A 19,848-nucleotide genomic window follows, 5' to 3' on the forward strand; every position below is an offset into this window, starting at 1 on the left:
CCACTTTCATCCATGTGAGGGTTGCTGTTTCCAGTTCTCTGAACTTCTTAGTTTAAATGACCTTTGAACATGAGAGGTTCTGTCTCTTTTAATTTCCATTGATCACACAAGTCAAGGGTCATACCATAGTAGAAGGGATAACTAGGAGCTGTAATGAAATGTACCCAATCTCTAGACCTGAATGCAGAGTTGCTATTTTTTTAAATTAGAGATTAATAAAACCATATCCTGGGCCAGAGGGTGAGGCCTGGAAAATAATCTGCCCCTCTCAATCCCCACCACCGCTCTAGGGAGCACAGACTTTCCTTGAGCTCTGACCAGTGAGTCTGGAGGAGTGTACTTATCCCATTTGGATGGGGATTGAGTCTAGGTTTTAGTCTTAGCTTGGTCATTAAAAATGAATGCTGATCTGAATTGGTGGAGTGAGTTTCTTTTCCAGGAGTGTCTCACATTAAGGAATTCAGTTCAGTAAATTTTAAAAAATATGGAAATGATGCAAAGGGTTAAGTGAGGTCAGGCAGAGGAAAGTCTTTTTGGAGAAGGTATTATCAGATTTGTACTTTAAAGGTTGAATTGTCAGTGAGGGAAAAGCATTCCATAAATAAAGAGCTGTGTGAATAAAGGCAGAGAGGTGGGAAAGCAGTAGGCATGTACAGAGCAGTGGGCAGGCCAGTTTTACTGGTGTTTAGACTATGTAGAGGGTAGTAGAATGAGATGAGAAGGGAAAGGTAGAGCAGCCTATCTATCCTCATCTCTTAACACTGAATTTTTATTTATTTATTTGTATTATTACAGCAGCAACTCCTGTGCTTCTAGAATCATCTGAATTTTGTTAATTAATCTATTCTTGATCTCTTATTTTCATAATTTTTGGGAAATTTTCTTTTATTATTTTCTGCAATATGGTAGTCAGGTTTTTCTGATTTGTCATGTTCTTCTAGGAGACCTACGCCCCTTAAGTTGTCTCAGTGCATTCCATCTTTAAGGTCAGTTTCTTTGGCTTGTATAGAATTCATATGTTCTTTTCACCTTGCTGCTTTTTGCTTCTTGCCAATTTTTCTTTCGCTCTGTATTTTTGCATTCCAAACCTCTCTCTGAGCCTTTATTTCTTCGGAGACATTCTCCATCTTGTCTTCTAAGTTCTATACTTTAAAAAAATCTGCATTGAGAGCTCTGAATTCTTAATTTCATTGCTGGCATCTTCTTTTAAAAATGCTATTTTTCTTATGAACCACTCTGGGGTTTCTTACTTTAGTTCTATTTTTTTCCCTGTGGAGCCCACAGAATTCCCTTTTTGATTGGGGAAATTTTGGTTCATTCTCCTTCTTAGTATGTATTTTTTTCTTAGTGTTCTGAATTATTTGATTTTTTTTGGTCATTCTTCCTTCTGACTTCATCAATCTCTCTGTTCCTTTATTGCTTAGGAGCTAGTTTGTTTTGTGTGTTTTTTTTTTTGTGAGGCAATTGGGGTTAAGTGACTTGCCCAGAGTCACACAGCTAGGGAGTGTTATGTGTCTGAGGCCAGATTTGAACTCAAGTCCTCCTGACTCCAGGGCCATGAGCTAGGTTTTCACTCAGACTGCTTTCTCCTTGGCCTTTGGGTCTTTAGTTTTTGTCTGCGGTATCACTCCTCAGTCTTTGGTCTCTCTCTCTTCTGGTGCTGCATAGATCCCTTTGAGGCTGAGCATTCTGAGCCTCCTCATGTTGAGGCCTGTAGGACCCTCTCAGGTCTGGAGAGGAGGATATTGGCCTTAGTTGTGTTTCTGGTCCATTTTTCCTCTGGCTCAGAAGCCTTTCTCTCTACCTAGATCTGCATAGCCCTCTGTGCTCTGTGATGCTCAGATATTTTTCACCTCTTCACCCACTTGCTCTCCCTTTCCTTCAGTGGATGTTGTTTCTGTGGAGTGATGAGAGGTTCAAAATAAGTCCCTGGTGTGGGATGCTCCTTGCAACCAGATCCTGAGGTACAAGTGTATGAAATTATTTGGGCTGCCTCAGCTTGGAGTGTGGTGCAGTTTGGAGGTTGGGAACATTGAGTAGGTGTTCTAAGTATTGAAATTGTTTCTTTTTTCAGTCATGTTTGGTTCTTTGTGAGCCCATTTGGGGTTTTCTTGGCGAAGATACTGGAGTGGTTTGCCATTTCCTTCTCCAGCTCATTTTGCAGATGAGAAAACTGAGGCAAACAGGATTAAGTGACTTGCTTAGGGTCACCCAGCTAGTAAGTGTCTGAGGCCAGATTTGAACTCAGGAAGATGAGTCTTCTTAACTCCAGGCCTGGTGCTCGATCCACTGCGCAACCTAGCCGCCCAAGTCTTGAAGTACACTGATAGTATTTTGAGGAGTTTTAACCTTGTGTTATGTTTTGGTCTCTTTATCTTGTGGGTGGATTCAGCTTTATGTAATCTATATCCCACCCATCATTTTTTTTTTAATGAAGTTTTTGGGTTGGAGAGCTTTGAAGAAAACAAGTACTCTACTATCTTGCCAGTCACATGATCTAGACTCTATGCTAAAAAATAGAATATGGTTTCATGATCCATTGCTGGGATCATGAAGAGCTTTGCAGTAAAACCAGATGAGTCAGTTTATTATGAAAGCAACAGACCCTTTTGATTTGTCACTTTTGAAATGACATAGGAGTATGGAGGGGCAGATGATGGCAGTGAGGGGAGGGTTTTAGAGCAGCAGGTGCCTCCCAAGCTGAAGCAGTATTTAACACTTCCAAAATGAGGGTATCCTGCCAGCTCTCTCCTGGGCTGGGACTGACACCTACAGAGAGGGAAATGGAGGGGGAGTGGAGAGATGCACTAGAGATGTGCCTGAAGGCCTTGAACACCATGGTCCTTAGGCCACGCAAGAGGAAGCTTCTTGGGAGAAGCTACTGAGAGGAGTTGGCACGTACCAGTTTCTAGGCAGTTCCATGAGGGAACATCCCAATTCCACCTTTCTCAATGATTCAGAAAAACTCAGAGGACTGAAGAGGGCCAGGTCTTACAGGATGGGATAAAGTATTAGTCAGTAAGTCTGATCACTTCCTCTCCTCCAGTGTCAGGTAGGGAATACAAATTAACTTAGGAAGCTGGAGACTCCTAACTTAGAACACGGCTGGTCTAGGATAGTGGCCGGCCACGCACGATGAGGCTGCAATCACTTGGGTTGTTGACCTTTGCCAATCCCTGTCCTATCTTCACAGTTTGCCTTGGGTTTATTGCCTTGGGGTTGTCTGTATCCTGAGTAGAGGAAAAGTACTTCCATCTCTATCTCAGATTCCTGAGGGAATAATTTGATTTCTTCCTCTAATCTAAGGGATCCTCCTCAGCAGGAGAGGAAGTAAAAAGTGAATCCAGAGTACAAATATGAATCAGGTAGAGAACAGACAGTTTTATTCACACAGAGAAAGGGATTGCTAAGCAACAAAGAATTTTAGAATGGTTGCAATTGGATGAGAGGCTTCATTGGGATTTTCATAACAGGGTTTCCTCTTAGTTATTTTTCACTTTATGTCCACTGAATATAGCCTGATCAATGCCAAGCGGATTTTCTCCTTTCTGGTGGTTTCTCTCTCCCTCTATCTCTCTCTCTCTGTCTCTCTCTCTGTCTCTCTCTGTCTCTCTCTGTCTCTCTGTCTCTCTCTCTCTCTCTCTCTCTCTCTCTCTCTCTCTCTCTCTCTCTTTTGATGACTCTTTCTCTCTCTGCCAGTGTGCTGATGCCTCTGCTCCTGCCCCTGTTACTGTTGCAATTGTTCCAGCAGCTAATACCCCGCTGCTCAAGTGCCCAGGAAAGGGGATGCAAGTGCTTTTTGAGAGATCTCACAAGACACTGTACCAAAGGAAAGAAGACGCAAAAAGCAGGAAAACCCATTCAATACAAAGATTTATTTAGAAGACTATGTGCTCATGGGGCTAGGCCTGGTGGAGGGGAAGGGTGCCTCATCACCAACCAGACCTCAGAGAGATACTGTTACACATCAAAGGGGTAGGAAGGAGAGGCATGAGGGGAGGAAGCTGACCCTTTAGTATATATAGGGAGTTGTGGTTACAGGTTAACCCTACAGGTTAAGAGGAATTTGTGGAACTGGAGCATGGAGACAGCATGAGGTAATAGAAGGAACATGGGACCTGAACTCAGGAGATCTCCATTTTAGGTCCAGCTTTGTCACCATAATTGAAAGGAAATTGTTAGAGAATGTCTACATTATCTCTGAAGTAGAGGGGAGAAAGTCTCCTCCATCATGCATCCCCAAGGGAACGCTGCATAGTCATAGAAGATTCTACAGATAGGAGGTTCTGGAAAAGGGTTAATCCAAATAGAGGAGGGGTTACCTAGGGCATAGACAGTCTGCTAATGGGGAAAGACTAGTTTGAATATATTATCATATATCCAGTACATATGTGTGTATGTATATATATATACACACAAGTGCATATATGTGCACACATATATACACAATATACAGTATATATATACTGTACACATACACACACATACATATATATATATATACTGAATATATGATAATACATACCCATATATCTCCTATGAGATATCTTTGTATACCATCCATATCTATAGCATCTGTATCTATGCGTCTTTCTATATCTATATCTATACTCACACACACACACACAGACACACACAAAGGCCTATGAAAGATATGAGGAAAGAGGGTGGCAACATGGCAGTTTTGAACTTAGAGTTTGGAAGACCTAGGTTCAAATCTGCCTCTGTTATTCATTAGCTGTGTGAGCATGAGCAAGTCACTTAATCTAATTCTCAGTTTCTGCATCTGTAAAGTGAATCCTGTAACCCTAACCCCAAAGGCCATTGGCATGGGATTCTCTCCTTATTAGTGGAGATCAACTGATCTCCTATAATACTGCTAGCACCTATCTCAGAGGATTGTTGTGAGGTTCAAGTGAGATAATGCATATGAAGCATTTTGAAATTTTTATTTTGAAAAGCACTATATCAATATCGGTTTTATTAGTTGTGTGTCTCACTGGTGAGATCTAGTAAAGCTTCATGGAGAGTGGATACCTGAATTTGGACTTGAAGGATAGACGCATTTTTGAAAAATAGAGATGACAAGGGAAAAGGCATCGCCAGCGTAAGGGTTGGTTGGTAGCAAGGAACAAGAAGCAAGTTGGGGGAATAGTTAGCAATTCTGTTTTGGCAGGACTGAAAAGTAGATGACGGAGAGTGTGAGGGAAAGCTAGAAATATGACTTGGTAGGAGTTCATGGAAGTAAGCCCTCTGAATTTTAAGCCTGGCTCTAACACATTGTGTAAGTAAGCATGTGTCCTGTTCCTCTTGCTTCTAGAGAATATGAACCTTCAGAAACAGAATGATTAACCCAGCACTGTTACTGCTGATGAGCTGATGGATGAGACAGAACCACATACAGCAAGGACAATTGGGAGTGAAAAAAATCACTGCTTCTTTCATTACACACAGTTCAGTGCAGGGTTAGCCTGTCTGGTTTAGTTTCCAGCCAAGTGTACTATGGAAAGAAGACTGTTGCTAAAAAGATAAGTAGAAAAGTGTGATGCAATGTCAGAAGTATAAGAAATTGAAACTGGAAGATGATCCTTGAGAAACAGCATAGCATTGCAGATTTGGTCTTGGTATCAGAGGCCCTGGGTTCAAGCCCTCGTTACCATTACCAGCAATGGGGCATGCTGAGCTTTAGCTTATTTCTCTACAGGATAAAGATGATTACGTAATAGTAATGAGTTTGTAACCCTACAGATGAATAGAAATTTGTGGAACTGGGAGCATGGAGACAGCATGAGGCAGTAGAAGGAACATGGGATTTGGACTCAGGAGACCTTCTTTTACTTCCAGCTTTGCCACTGGAAAGTATTGAACAAATACCTTTCCCTTCTGGACCTCTGTGTACTCCCTTACAAGAGGAGAGGGTTTGATTTAGTGCCACGATCCTGTGAGATCATAAAAAAAACAAGGAATGGATAGGACCTAGGAGGTATGTATGAAAGAAAGGTCAGTGAATGTGGGTTGGATTGTCTGGAGAAGGGAATACTGAGGAGTGACTTTTGTGTCTGAAGGTTTTCTTATACAATGGGTAGTCATCAATTCAATCCTTTTTAAGGGAGGATTTATGTTGATTTATATATATTTAGAGGAAATTATTTAAATTGATATTGGGTTGAAGAAGGAATTTTCTGAACATATGAAGTCCAACTCATTAAAATTAATTACTGAACAAGATTATAGAATTGTGGTTGTTCAATCATTTTTTTCAGTTGTGTCCAACTCTTCATGACCCCATTTGGGGTTTTCTTGGTAGAGATACTGGAGTGGCTTGCCATTTCCTAATTCAGCTCATTTGACAGGTGAGGAAACTGAGGCAAACAGGGTAAAGTGATTTGCCCAGAGTCATACAGCTGGTAAGTGTTGGAGGCCAGATTTGAACTCAGGAAGTGTGCCCTCCCAGATATAGGGGAATCATCACTCTTCTAACTTGCAATGTGACGCTTTTGCTGAAGAAGCTCTGAAAGTCACATTAGCACTGACTTTTGCTGCCTTATTGCATTGCAATTCCCTTTCCAATTTGCTGACCAATATCATCATCCTTAGAATCTTTCTTGGCATCCCCCCAAGCCACTTTTAGCTGCCAAATCTTTGTGATGAGACTTATTGTTACCCCTGGAAGGTATTTTCCAGGTTGAATCTTGCCTTGTGGTTTCTATCCCTATTTCAGAGTTGGAAGTGTGGGGAATGGGGCCTTGTACCTTGGTGTCATTCCTCTGAGGAGTTTTATTGGGAAAGAAAAATAATTAGCAGCTCATTCTCTTTTACTCTCTCTTATTTTGTTCTTTCACAATAGCAAAGAGTTCATCTTTGAGCATTTGGGGTCTATTCAGTGCTTCTAAGGTCAAGGCCATGGGTTCATACCCCTTACACCTAATAGCGTCTGACATATTATAAGTAATTACTAAAGGTTTGTTGAACTAAATTGAATCCGGTCACATTCACAAAGAGAAAAATTGTACTCCATAATCACAAACTGTCCCATCCCCCTTATACCCCTAACCCCAGCTGGTTATATGGCAAGTACACGTGATTAGTCACAAGGGATGCCAGATTAGAGAATGTTCACGATTGGTGTAAGCTTATGTTATTACTCAGAAAACTCCTTAAATGTCTTCCTGATGGTGACTCAGTCGCGTCATCTTTCCAATAGGGTAGCACATTTTAGTCATGTTTTCAGCCACATCTCTTCATGCTTGCTGAATATAATGTCTTATTTGAGCTTTCCATGTGATTCCCTCCTTCAGACTTGTGCCTCCATCCTTGCTGCTGTCAGTTACGAACGTCATCTCGTGTGATTGATACTTTTTGCAAATGATTAACAAATACATGGAACAAAACTTGGTAGAATATGGGATCTCATCTGTGAAGTGAGTGCTTTGGATCAGATCAGGGCTTCTTCACCTTTTTTATTTTTTTCTCCTCTCCTCTCCTCTCCTCTCCTCTCCTCTCCTCTCCTCTCCTCTCCTCTCCTCTCCTCTCCTCTCCTCTCCTCTCCTCTCCTCTCCTCTCTCTCTCCTCTCCTCTCCTCTCCTCTCCTCTCCTCTCTCCCTTCCCCCTCCCTTCCTCCCTCCCTTCCTCCCTCCCTCTCCTTCTTTCCTTCCTCCCTCCCTCCCTCCCTTCCTTCCTTCTTCCTTCCCTCCTCCTCCTTCCTTCTCCCTTCTTCCCTTCTTTCCTTCCTTCCTTTCCTTTCATTTCCTTCCTTCCTTCCTCCTTCCTCCCTCCCTTCCTCCCTTCTTTCCTTCCTCCCTCCCTCCCTCCCTTCCTTCCTTCCTTCCTTCCTTCCTTCCTTCCTTCCTTCCTTCCTTCCTTCCCTTCTTTCCCTTCTTTCCTTCCTTCCTTTCCTTTCATTTCCTTCCTTCCTTCCTTCCTTCCTTCCTTCCTTCCTTCCTTCCTTCCTTCCTTCCTTCCTTCCTTCCTTCCTTCCTCCTTCCTTCCTTCCTTCCTTCCTTCCTTCCTTCCTTCCTTCCTTCCTTCCTTCCTTCCTTCCTTCCTCTTCTTTTTCTTTCTTTCTTTCTTTCTTTCTTTCTTTCTTTCTTTCTTTCTTTCTTTCTTTCTTTCTTTCTTTCTTTCTTTCATTATGGACCTCCTTTGGCGGTCCATCGAAGCCAGATTTTTAAATTCTTTTTAAAAGCCTTAAATAAAATGCATAAGATTATAGAGGAAGCCTATTGAAAAATAGTTACCAAAATGTTAAAATAAAAACACTCTCAAGGACCTCCAAGTTAAGAATACCTGAACTAGATAATCCCTTAGGTATGTTCTACTGTAGGTCTGATGTCCCATGGTTTTCATTGTGTGGAATGTTTAACTTATAATGATGATGATGATAGAAAGGCAGCATGGTATGCCACCATGAACACTGGCCTCTGAGTCAGGAAGAACTGGGTTTAAGTCCTACTTTGGAAGCATACTGGCTTGTCATCCCAGCTGTTTTATTTCATCTCTCAATCCTTGCCCAACCCCCCACCCCTATAACTCTCCAACACCTTAAGTTACATAGCTAGTGCACATCGGCATTAAGAGGGAGCTTCTCTACAGAATGAAGTCATAGTCTGGTGTCCCGTCACCCCACAAATGATGATAATTCACATTTTTTTGTGCTTAAAGCTTTTCAAAGCAGTTTCCTTACAACTCAGTGAAGTAAATAGTAAAAATGTTATACACTCCATTCTGCAGATGAGGAAACAGTCATAGAGACTGAGGCGACTTTGCTATGACCACGCAACTAGAAAGTAACGGAACCGAGACCAGCAGTTCTGTTCTGTTGCCTGACTCCAGGCCATAATCTCTTTTGTGACATCTTTGAGTTGAAAGATCACTGATCTTGCAGTTAAAAGACCTGAGCTGGAAACCCAATTCTTGAAAACAACAACCTTTGTGGCCACGGCCAAACAATTTCATCTCTCTGGTCTTCAATTTCTTTGTCTGTAAAATGGGTATTTGCATTACCTGCCTCACAGCGGAGTGAAGAATGTGCATTATAAACTTTAGGCTGCCATAGAAATGCAGATTGTCATTGTTGGTTACTGGTACTTTGTGGACAATTTTTGCTCTTTGGTTCAAGGTCAGGTTTACCAGTTTTCTGCCCATGTAGCAGTGTTCAGTTCCAAGTCACAATTGATTTTTTTTTTCAATTGAGATTTTGGTGAGATTTGGTTTCAGATGTTGTTCAGAAGCCCAGCCCCACTTAAGTCTGCTGCATTCCCTCCATCCACCCACTTTTCTTATAAATCTATTGCATTTGGCTGGCACAATGTGCCCTGGCAGAAACCCTATTACCCAGATCTCAATCATCCCTGGGCAGGGAACAGATGCTTTAGTTCCCCAGCCCCTTAAGAGTTTGTTCTGTAATTTCTCTATGTGCTCCATTGAGAGCTAAGATCAGTAGCAGTATCAGCATTTTCTTAAAGCTTTGTCTCAGATCTGAACTGTTCCCTTTACACTCTCTTTGCCCAGCTTCTCCACATCTGTTCTTATCTTTATGATTTGTAGGATGGCGTTTTCTAAGCATTTGCAAGAAAATACACATGCATTGGGAGTATTTGAACACTTTTTTTTTTTGTTTTGCATTTATGGTATGTGTGTCTGAGTGACAGTTTGGAAGGTGGATGTCACAGGGCAAAGAGAGAGGACAGGGTCAGGTTCATGATGAGCCAAACTGCTTATTTTATAGGATGACCAGCAGGGCCTCAAGTGCAAGCTGGATGACCACATGTCAGGACAGAAAGGACTAGGTAACCTGTGAATTGCCTTCCAAGTCTGAGATTGGGTGAGGGTGATGAGAGAGCTCAGGGAAATGAAGGATTGAGATAGTGACCCTAGAACAGAGAAGCTCTTGACCATAGTGAAGTCATTACACTTCTCTGTTCTCATCTAAAAAGCAAAGAGTTTAGATTATATGATATCTAAGAACCCTTACAGCTCAAACATTATATGATTCCTGGATTGAGGTTGGGATGCAATTGTTTAACCTGCCTTCTATTAATTCCCTAGGGCTTAAATGAAGAAAGGCCAAATTTTTTTGGGGGGTAAGGTACAAGGAGTATAGGAGTTTTAGTTTTGCCTTTTTTCATGAACTCTGAAATCCCTTTTATTTTATCTGTTGTCATTCTACTCTCCCTCTGGGCCTTGCATACCTAACCCTATTTTTTTTTCTTCCAATCCAATCAATCCTTACTTCTTTCCCAAGCCATCACTCCTGTACTGTCTGTACTGTCTTTTCTTTCCTATCTTGACCCCTTGATGAACCAGTTCAACTCTATACTGCCTTCTTGTCTCCTTACCAGGGGTGTGCTGGTAAAATTTTAACAACCAGCTCTTTAAAAAAAAGTCCACACAACACACTTTCAGGTTTAATTGGCATTATTAACATTTCCTCCATCATTTTCTTAAGTCTAGAAATAAAATAAATTAATCAATTTGTAGCATTTGCTGATTTTTGAGGTGTAAATACACTGAAAATTTAACAGCTCATACCAGCTCTGTAAAGCAGAAATGAATGGGCTTAAGCATACCCCTGCCCCTGATCAGCTTTGGATTATACCCACTACTCATTTCCTGTTGAATAAATCTGGAGAAAGTAAAAAAAAACATGCTAACTAGGTTCACTACAAATTTATGTTACATCATCTTAACTGGGGCCTCACTGGAGCAAGACAAACTTTGTATACCCTTTCTAATCAATTTACTATGCTACTCACTACAGTGGCTTTTTTCAAACCTTTTTGTCTTCCTTAAGTCTCCATAAGGCATGCCATCTCTCCCCACCATCCTCTCAGATGCCTCATATTTCACTGAAAAGAAATGAGGGAGGCTATTTGCTGACAGCTCCCTCCTTTGCCCTCCATCCTCATACAGATGACTTCTGCTACCATATTCTCCTTTACTGTTGTCTCACATGAACAGGTGGCTCTTCTTGCCAAGGCAGTCCCCTCTACATATTCAAAGGATCTCATCCCGTCTTCTCCAGCAGATTTCCCCTTCTACTATCCCCATTCTCTCACTTATCTTTAGTCTGTCCAGTCTACTGGCTGTTTCCATGCTGCCTATAAACACTCCCATGTCTCCCCATTTCTCAAAAAACCTTCACTTGATCCATCCATTTTCCAAGCTATCAATCCTGTATTTCTCCTCTCTTTCATGACTAAAGTCCTTGAGAAAACCTTCTACCATAGGAGCCTCCACTTCCTTTCCTCTTTTCAGACTGTCTTCCTGCCTTATCATTCAATTGAAACTGCCCTCTGCAAAGCTGTCATTGACCTCTTAATCACCACATCTATTGGCCTCTTCTCAACGTTCATCCTTCCCAAACTGTCTGTACTTCTGACACTCTTCTCCTTGATCTTCTCTTCTCTCTAGGTTTACATGACATTTCTCTCTCTTGGTTAGCCTATTACCTTTCTGGTCACTCCTCAGTCTCCTTTGTTTCACCTTCATTCACGCCACTCCCTGTGGGTGACAGTGGGTATCAACCTAAGGCTCTTCTCCTCTCTCTCTATGCTGTTTCTTTTGGTGATCTTGTCAGCTCCCATAGGTTCACTTATGATCTCTATGAAGATAATTCTCAAATCTACTTGTACAGGCTTTCTCCTGACTTCCAGTCTCACAGCTCTACAAGCCTATGGGGCATCTCGATCTGGATGTCCTATAGCCATCTGAAACTCAGCATTTCCAAAACTGAACTCATTATCTTTCTTCTCCCTCACTGCCCAAATCCTTACCTTTTTCTAACTTCTGTGTTACTCTCAAGGGTACCACCATCTTCCCACTCACCCAGACATAAAACCTAGGTGTTATCCTTGACTTCTCACTCTCTGTCACTTCCCCCACTCAATCCAATCGCTAAGTCCTGTTGTTGGTAATTTCATAACATCTCTTGTGTCTATCCCCTTCTCTCCTGCAACACCACTACCACCTTTGTGCAAGCCCTCATCCCCTTGTGCCTAGACTATTGCAGTTACCTTGTGGTTGCTTTCCCTCAAAGATCTCATACTCTAATTCAGCCTCCACTCAGTTGTCAAACTGATCTTCCTAAAGAGCAGGTCTGACCATGTTTCCCCATTATTCAACAAACTTCTTTGGATGCCATTTACCTCCAGGACCAAATATGAAATCCTCTGGCTCTTAAATCCCTTCAGAGCTCTTTCTAGTTTTCTTACACCTTACTTCCCTCTATGTACTCTAATATCTACTGACATTGACCTCCTTTCTGTTCCTTACAAAGAACGCTCTATCTCACGACTCTGGGAATTTTCCCTGGCTGTCCCCTGTGCCTGCAGCTCTCTCCCTCACCATCTCTGCCTCGTGGCTTCTTTCAAGTCTCAGCTCTGAAAGGGGCCTTTAGCCCAGTCCTCCTTAATCTTGGTTTCTCCTCTGCAAAGTGATTTCCAATTCATCCTGTATATACCTTGTTTGTACATAGCTGTTTGCATGCTGTCTCCCCTACCATTAGACTAAAGGCTCATGAGCAGAGGGACTATTTTATTGTTTTTGTTTTACGTTTGGCTTTTTTTTTAACCTTCAACACTTAGGTAGTACCCACACAGTAGGCACTTTATAAACGCTTGACTTGACTTTGTATCCTTAGCACCTAGCAATGTCTTGCACATAGTAGACACTTAAATATTTGTCGCATTGAACGGATTAAATTGAAGCATTAGACTGCCATTATATCTCCAAATCATATCCCCAGCATTATGAAAAAAGTTTAAAACTAACTTATTTCTGAAAATATTTTACAAATCCATTCTCCCCCTAGGTTTGTAAAGTAGGAGGTAAAACAAGCATTTGATATTCACAGCCATAGAATCTTAGTGCCTAAAGACTTTAGAGCTCATTTAATCCTCCCCCTAGAATGATGAGAAAACTGAGGCCCTGGGAAGGAGAAGAGAAAAAGGGAATGAGCATTTATATAGCACCTGCCATGTTCCAGACACTGTGCCAAGCACTTTTTGTTTTTACCAATGTCTCATTTTTACCTACCCTGGGGGATAGGTGCTATTATGATCCCCATTTCACGGTTGAGGAAACAGAAGCAATCAGAGGTCAAGCGACTTGCCCAGGTCACACAGTTAGTGAGTGCCTGAGGCCAGATTTGAAGTCAGGCCTTCCTGACCCCAGGCCCAGTGCTCTCTGTGCACTGTGGCACCACCTAGGTGTCCCTTCTAGTGAAGTGAAATGACTTACCAAGGTCACATAGCTAATAAGTGGCACAGCCAGAATTCAGACACAAAAGTTTTTGCTCTTCCTGTCATGTAAAACTTCCTACTTGTCCTGAGCAAGTAACAGTATCTCTTCATGGACCAGCAGGGAACCACAAATTTGCAGCATGAGATGTAAGATGTGCAAGAATTACCTGTTCCATCCCCCACCCTACTCCTCCCAAGAGCATTTTTATTTTTATGTTGAAAAGCGCTGGGTAGGTGGGGAAAGAACAGACTTTATTTCACCCTGCAGAAAATGAAGAGCACCCCTGGAGCCATAAATGGATAACAGGAAATGCAGAAAGGCTTTCACAGTAGCTGGTAAGGCTCTCCATTGAATGCAGCTACCCAGGAGTCTGTGATGGACTGAGTGAAGAGCGCATGTCTGCTTCTGACATTGGCTTCTGCAGAGACTGTATCATCGCCTGGGCTGCTGGCCATCTCTTGGACCAGTTATTTCCTCCTGCAGGAACTCTCCTATCAGGCTCTGTGGGCAAGTACATGCATCTCACCATGTGCTTCTATGGCAAGGCACCATGAACTGCTCCAGGGAGATGGGTAGGAGAGAGAGAAAAACTCTTTCTTCTTTCCCTCCATGCATCTCTCCCTCCCCCAATTCAAAAAGAAAGGCACAAGAGAAAAGGGGGAAAATAAAGAAGGCCAGAAGGATTCTTCCAGGGAGTTTTGGCTACAGGTCTTATACTCAACTGGAAAATTAAATGGAAACCTTTATCTAAGTTTTGAAAGGTACTTCAGAAATGGAGACAAGAAGTCAACCAGAAGGGAAAATAAGACACACTTGGCCAAAATTACATGACCAATGGTGAGAGTTCTCAGTGTTTATAATTAGGAGATAGCCAGTAGATTATGTTCTCTCTAGGATGGTTTATTTTATTTCATTCTTTAACCAATAGAGAGAAAAAACGATTTAACAGATTATTACAAGATACTGTGAAAGGAAACAACCAGAAAGTCATAGGCAGATGACAGAGGAAGGATAAAGGCTATGAGTAACAACTGATTTGTAGCAAAGTTGTGAACAGTTGTCAGTGTAAATGCAAGTGACTCATTCTACAATAGGGTGCCAGGCAGAGGTGGGCACAGTAGTTGCCTACTGCTAAGAATACAGTATAATAATAATTTAAAAATTCATGTGCAGTTCAGTTATGTGCTTAACACTTAACTCAGCTAAAGCGCTGTGGGGGATAAAATAAAAAGTGTGTAATATTCCACCTGTCTGCTGATGCTACTTCAAGTTACCTTGGGCAAGTCACGTAAGCTCCTTGGGACTCAGTTTCCTTATGTGCAAAATGAAGTGGTTGAATTGGATGACTTCTGAGGTCACTTCCAGTTCTAGATTTATGATCTATGATATACTGCCTTCAATAGCCTTACAACTTGGGAATGAGGGGGAAAGGGAAAGTTTTGTGGAAAGTCCTGGACTTGGAATGAAAAGATGGGCTTGATTCTTCACTGTGGCATTCTGGCTATCTGAAATTGACCATAATAATTTAATCCCCTCTGGGCCTCATTTTCCTTATTTGTAAATAAATGAGTTGGATTAAATGATTTTCCAGCTGTAACAGCCTGAATCTGAGGGTTTGGGCTCAGACTCTGCATCCCTTCCTATTGTTATTCAGGAGTTCAGTCTTGTCCAACTCTTCGTTACCCTGTGGACCATAGCAAGCCAATACTGTCTGTAGGGCTTTCTTGGCAAAGATACTGGAGTGGTTTTCCATTTCTTTCTTTCTAACTAAAGTCTTTTTTTAATGTACTGCAGACTTAGAGGGCCACAGGTAATGATATGACCTACGCTATCCCCGCTGCAGAGAACTCCAACAGACATCCGCAGGACTGTGGAAAGGCCCACAGAGGAAATAATATTACTGACAGCATTGTCTTGGGATACAAAGGATAATGTGCTTTAGATAATCCATGTGGACATTTTGCTTGGCACTGTTAGTTGGAAGGATTTGCAAGTGCTGGCTGCACCTCGGATTTAAAGCACAGTAGGAAAAAGCCGAAGTGAAAAAAAAATTCAGGAAGAAGGGAGACTTAAGCATCTTGCAGGAGAGGTGTGGGAAGGAGAGAGAGAGGTCGTTTGTAGGAAAGAGAGCTTGCCAAGAAAAGCATGTGTCAACACAGCAGGGAGAAAACAAATCAAGACTCAGTATTAGGAGCCCTGGGAAATTGAAAAGACTGTCACCCTTTCCAGTGAAATCTAAATGACCTCACAGTCTTAGACTTCAAGCCTCAGACCTCAGACCTTAAAGGAACATGGTACGGTGGAAGGAGCACTGACTCGAGTCAGAGGACTTGTATTCGAATGCTGCGTCTGTCTCTTACTACTTGTGTGACTTTGAGTAAGTTACTCAACCCCTCTGGGCTTCAGTTTCATCATCTGTTAAATGAGGAAATTGATCTAGATGACTTTGCAGGTCTCTTCAATTTCTGAATCTCCAGTCCTATGAATATGCTTCATCTAGTTCTGTGAAACAGATAAGATGATACGTAGATGATCATAGCACTAGCTCATATCTGCCTTAGCAGAACCTATGCGTGTAAATGTATAAATTACATCATCAAGTCCTTGACCTGGAATTTCTTTTTCCCTCTTCACTGGCTCTTTTTCTTCTGTTTCTACTCAAATTCTCTTCTAACTTTTCACCCGTCTTATCTTTCCTATATCTTGTTTATATTCCTTCTCTCTTTTCTTTGGATTTTACTCTCCTTTGTCCTGGATACCTCATTCTCCTCTTTTTTCTTCTTTTCATCCTCTGCCTTTTCCTCCTCCCATTTCTTCCTCTCTTTTTCTGCCATTTTTATTCCCTTAATCAATAAACAACCAATTATGAAGTACCTCTTGTATGCCTGACACTGTGCTAAGCACTGGGTATACAAAAAAAGGTGAGGCAGTCCATACCTCCAGGTAGCTTCCATTCAATGCCCTGTCTTTGCTGTTGTTTAGTCCTTTCAATGCGGTCCAACTCTTTTTTCTGTAACAGCCTGAATCTAAGGGTTTGGGTTCAGACTCTGCATCCCTTCCTATTGTTATTCAGGAGTTCATTCTTGTCCAACTCTTCATGACCCTGTGGACCATAGCAAGCCAATACTGTCTGCAGGGCTTTCTTGGCAAAGATGCTGGAATGGTTTGTCGTTTCCTTCACCAGCTCATTTTACAGATGAGGAAACTGAAGCAAACAGGGTTAAGTGACTTGCCCAGGGTCACACAGTTAGTAAGTGTCTGAGGCTAGACTCCAGATCTGATGTTCTATCCATTGTGCCACCTAGCTGGATGCCTTCTCTCCCTCATTCTCTCTCTTATACATGCAAGCATTCTATAAGTCACAAGTCTCTTTCTGTAGAGCCCTGCCTAATGAGTGCTGAAAACTGCTCCATCAACTGGGGATCTTGTTGGATTATTTGTTAGTTGAATTTTTTTAAGGGGAGGGAGTCAAGGATGTTTATCTCATGTCTTTGCCTTATTTAAGTACATCTAAATAGGTACTTTTATAGCTTAATAAGGAAATAAATGAGCAATAGGGTATGAGGAGGGCTGACTGAGCTTATAAACCACTTGAGGGACTCATTTTATTTTAAAGCCTAGCACAAAGCTTTATTCTGTTGGACACTTAATAAATACTTTTTCTGATCACAACCTGCGTGTCTCTCTCTCTCTCTCTCTCTCTCTCTCTCTCTCTCTCTCTCTCTCTCTCTCTCTCTCTCTCTCTCTCTCTCTCTCTCTCTCTCTTTTAACAGCTCACATTTATATGGTACTTTATGGTTACAAAGAACATTATACTATGATCTCATTTGATACTCAAAATAACCCTTTGAAGCCTTAGGAAGAATATAATCTCAATGAGTCCAGGAACCATTTCTTATCCAAACTTTTGGTATCTGCCCAATGTCCAGCAAAATGCTATCTATATAATATTTAATTTAATAGATGGTATAATTATTATCATACCCATTTTTCAGATAAGGAAACTGAGATTTAGGTAGATCAAAGTAAAATTTAATCCTATATATTGAGGAAAAAACTCTAGTTTTTTTTTTCCACTTTGCTGTGATACATCTTAAGTCTTAGAATTATGGAATCTCAAAATTAGAATTTAATTTAGTTCAATGAACTATTACAAATTACCTGTTCTGTGCCAAATACTGTGTTAGGAATGCAAAGAGAAAATTGAGACAATATTCTCCCCCATTAGACTGCAAGTTCTTTGGGAGCAGAGACTGTCTTTGGTCTTTTTTTGTATGCCCAGTGCTTAGCATAGCGTTTGGCACACAGTAAGTGCTTAATAGATGCTTGTCAACTGATTGACTAAATTCTTTCCCTTAAGGAGCATGCATTAAAAGGATACAACATATATACAAATGAACACTATTTATGAAAGTGTGTATATACGTGTATGTGCATGTAACTTTTATGTGTCTACATATACACAAGGCCAGTGTGGGGAGTGGGGGGGGGAGTACCAATCCCTGGGAGAATCAGGAAATACATTTTGTAGGAATTGGCATCAGCTGAGCCTTGAAAGTAGCCAGGAGTTCCAAAAGAAAAGATGAGGAAGAATGTTCTGGGCATGGAGATGAGTTATGTGTGACCTGGGCTGGGAGAAGAGGGGAGGGGTAGACAGGGGAAAAGGGGTACCTCTAGCAGTGGCAGGTTTTCCAGTTTCCCTGCCATCCTATATTAAAAAGTGTCAAGAAATGAGTGTGAGGTGAGAAAATAGAGATGGTGCTTATCGACAGAGGCCACAGAAGCCCTCTATTATGAAATGTAAATGAATGGAAATCATATCTGCAACAATCCTGATAAATAGTCATGCAGGCTTTCCTTGAAGATGTCTAGTGAGGGACTTCAGATTTCACCAGTTGTTTCTGATTTGCTCTCTGAGGCTTTTCAGAACAAGGGAGATGCCTTGATCCATATGATGGATCTTTTAATACTTGAAGATAGTTATCATGATTCCCCACCATCATTTACTCCCTTCACAACCTACCTTCTCACACACCACCCCCATTTTCATCCAGGCTGAATATTCAAAATTCCTCAATCCCATCCTCTTGCAATCTTGTATCTTCTTACAATCCTAGAGGTACTAAGAAAATCCACAATTCTCCCAAAGTCACACTATGAGTTTCAAGTGGACAAAGGCATGGTGCCTGAAACCCTCATAACTAAGCAGCTGTATATAAGCATTAAAACCACAGGATGAGGTAAGCCACTCAAGGATTTGAGCATTTCCAGGGTCTTCAAAAGTCCTGTCTAATTAGTACTCTACCACTTGTCAAGGGGGGGCAAACTCAAAGATGTTTCTGTGATTCCCTTTCATGATTGGGCCTAATGAAAGAAACACAGGACATGGTCATTGCCCTCAGAGAACTTGAGGAGTTACTATATTTTTTACTGGATGCGGACGTTACAAACTCATATTGGTCTCCTCATCTATAAGGTGAGGATAATACTACTCGGTGTTTGTGAGGATTAAATGAAATAATGGCTTTAAGTTGCTGTCTCAATGTGAGCTATGATGTGGTGTTTTAGAAAGAGAACAAGAATAAAAGTCAGGAGAGCTAAATTCTATATCTGGCTCAGTCATGGAGCTACTGTATGAATTTGTGTGTGTTTTTTGGTCTTTGTGTGAACCTTTGGTAAGTTCTTTAATCTCTGTGTTTCAGTTTTCTCCTTGGTAAAGTGGGGGATAAGCATGATTGCCCTGAGGGGTACAGTTAGGTGGTGCAGTGGATAGATGCTGGGCTGGGAATCAGAAAAACTCATCTTCCTGCGTTCAAATCTGGCCTCAGACACTTACTACCTGTATGATTCTGGGCAAGTCACTTAACCCTGTTTGCCTCAGTTTTCTCATCTGTAAAATGAGCCAAAGAAGGAAATAATAAACCACTCCAGTATCTTTGCCAAGAAAATCCCAAACAGGGTCATAAAGAGTTGGACACGACTGAAAATGACTGAACAACAAAATGATTGCCCTGCCTACCCTCACAGGGTTGTGAGACTCAGTATGAAAGTATTTTTTCAAAATATGAGATTGCATGCAAATGCAATATCTTATTCTTAAAATATGAATTTCCAGGGATTTTCTTAATATTTATATTGAGTAGTCTATCATTTCTTATCTGGCTCCTTTTGGGAATCAAGAAAGGAAGTTTGGAGAAGAGGATATAGTGCTAGACTTGGAGTTTGATTCTAGGTTCTGCGCCTACTCCTCGTGAGACTCCAGATAGTTCCCTTAATGTCTCTGAATCTGAGGGTTTCCTTAGCTGTAAAATAAGGATGGTAATAGCACCGACCTCACAGGGTTGCATATGTCTATATAGACACATATTTATATTTAGATGTATAGCTATGTATCTATATGGATACATCTACATGTATACACATATACATCTTTAGTTACATAGATGTAGATATACATGTACATATATAGATGTATCTACATCTATGAATCTATATAAATATATATCACTGTTGTTGTTCAGTCGTTTCAGTTACTTTCATTACCCCATTTGGGGTTTTCTTGGCAGAAATACTGGAGTGGTTTGACATTCCCTCTCTAGCTCATTT

This window comes from Phascolarctos cinereus, unplaced genomic scaffold, assembly GCF_003287225.1.
Source record: "Phascolarctos cinereus isolate Bilbo 61053 unplaced genomic scaffold, phaCin_HiC Scaffold_1;HRSCAF=81, whole genome shotgun sequence".
Classification (NCBI taxonomy): Eukaryota; Metazoa; Chordata; class Mammalia; order Diprotodontia; family Phascolarctidae; genus Phascolarctos; species Phascolarctos cinereus.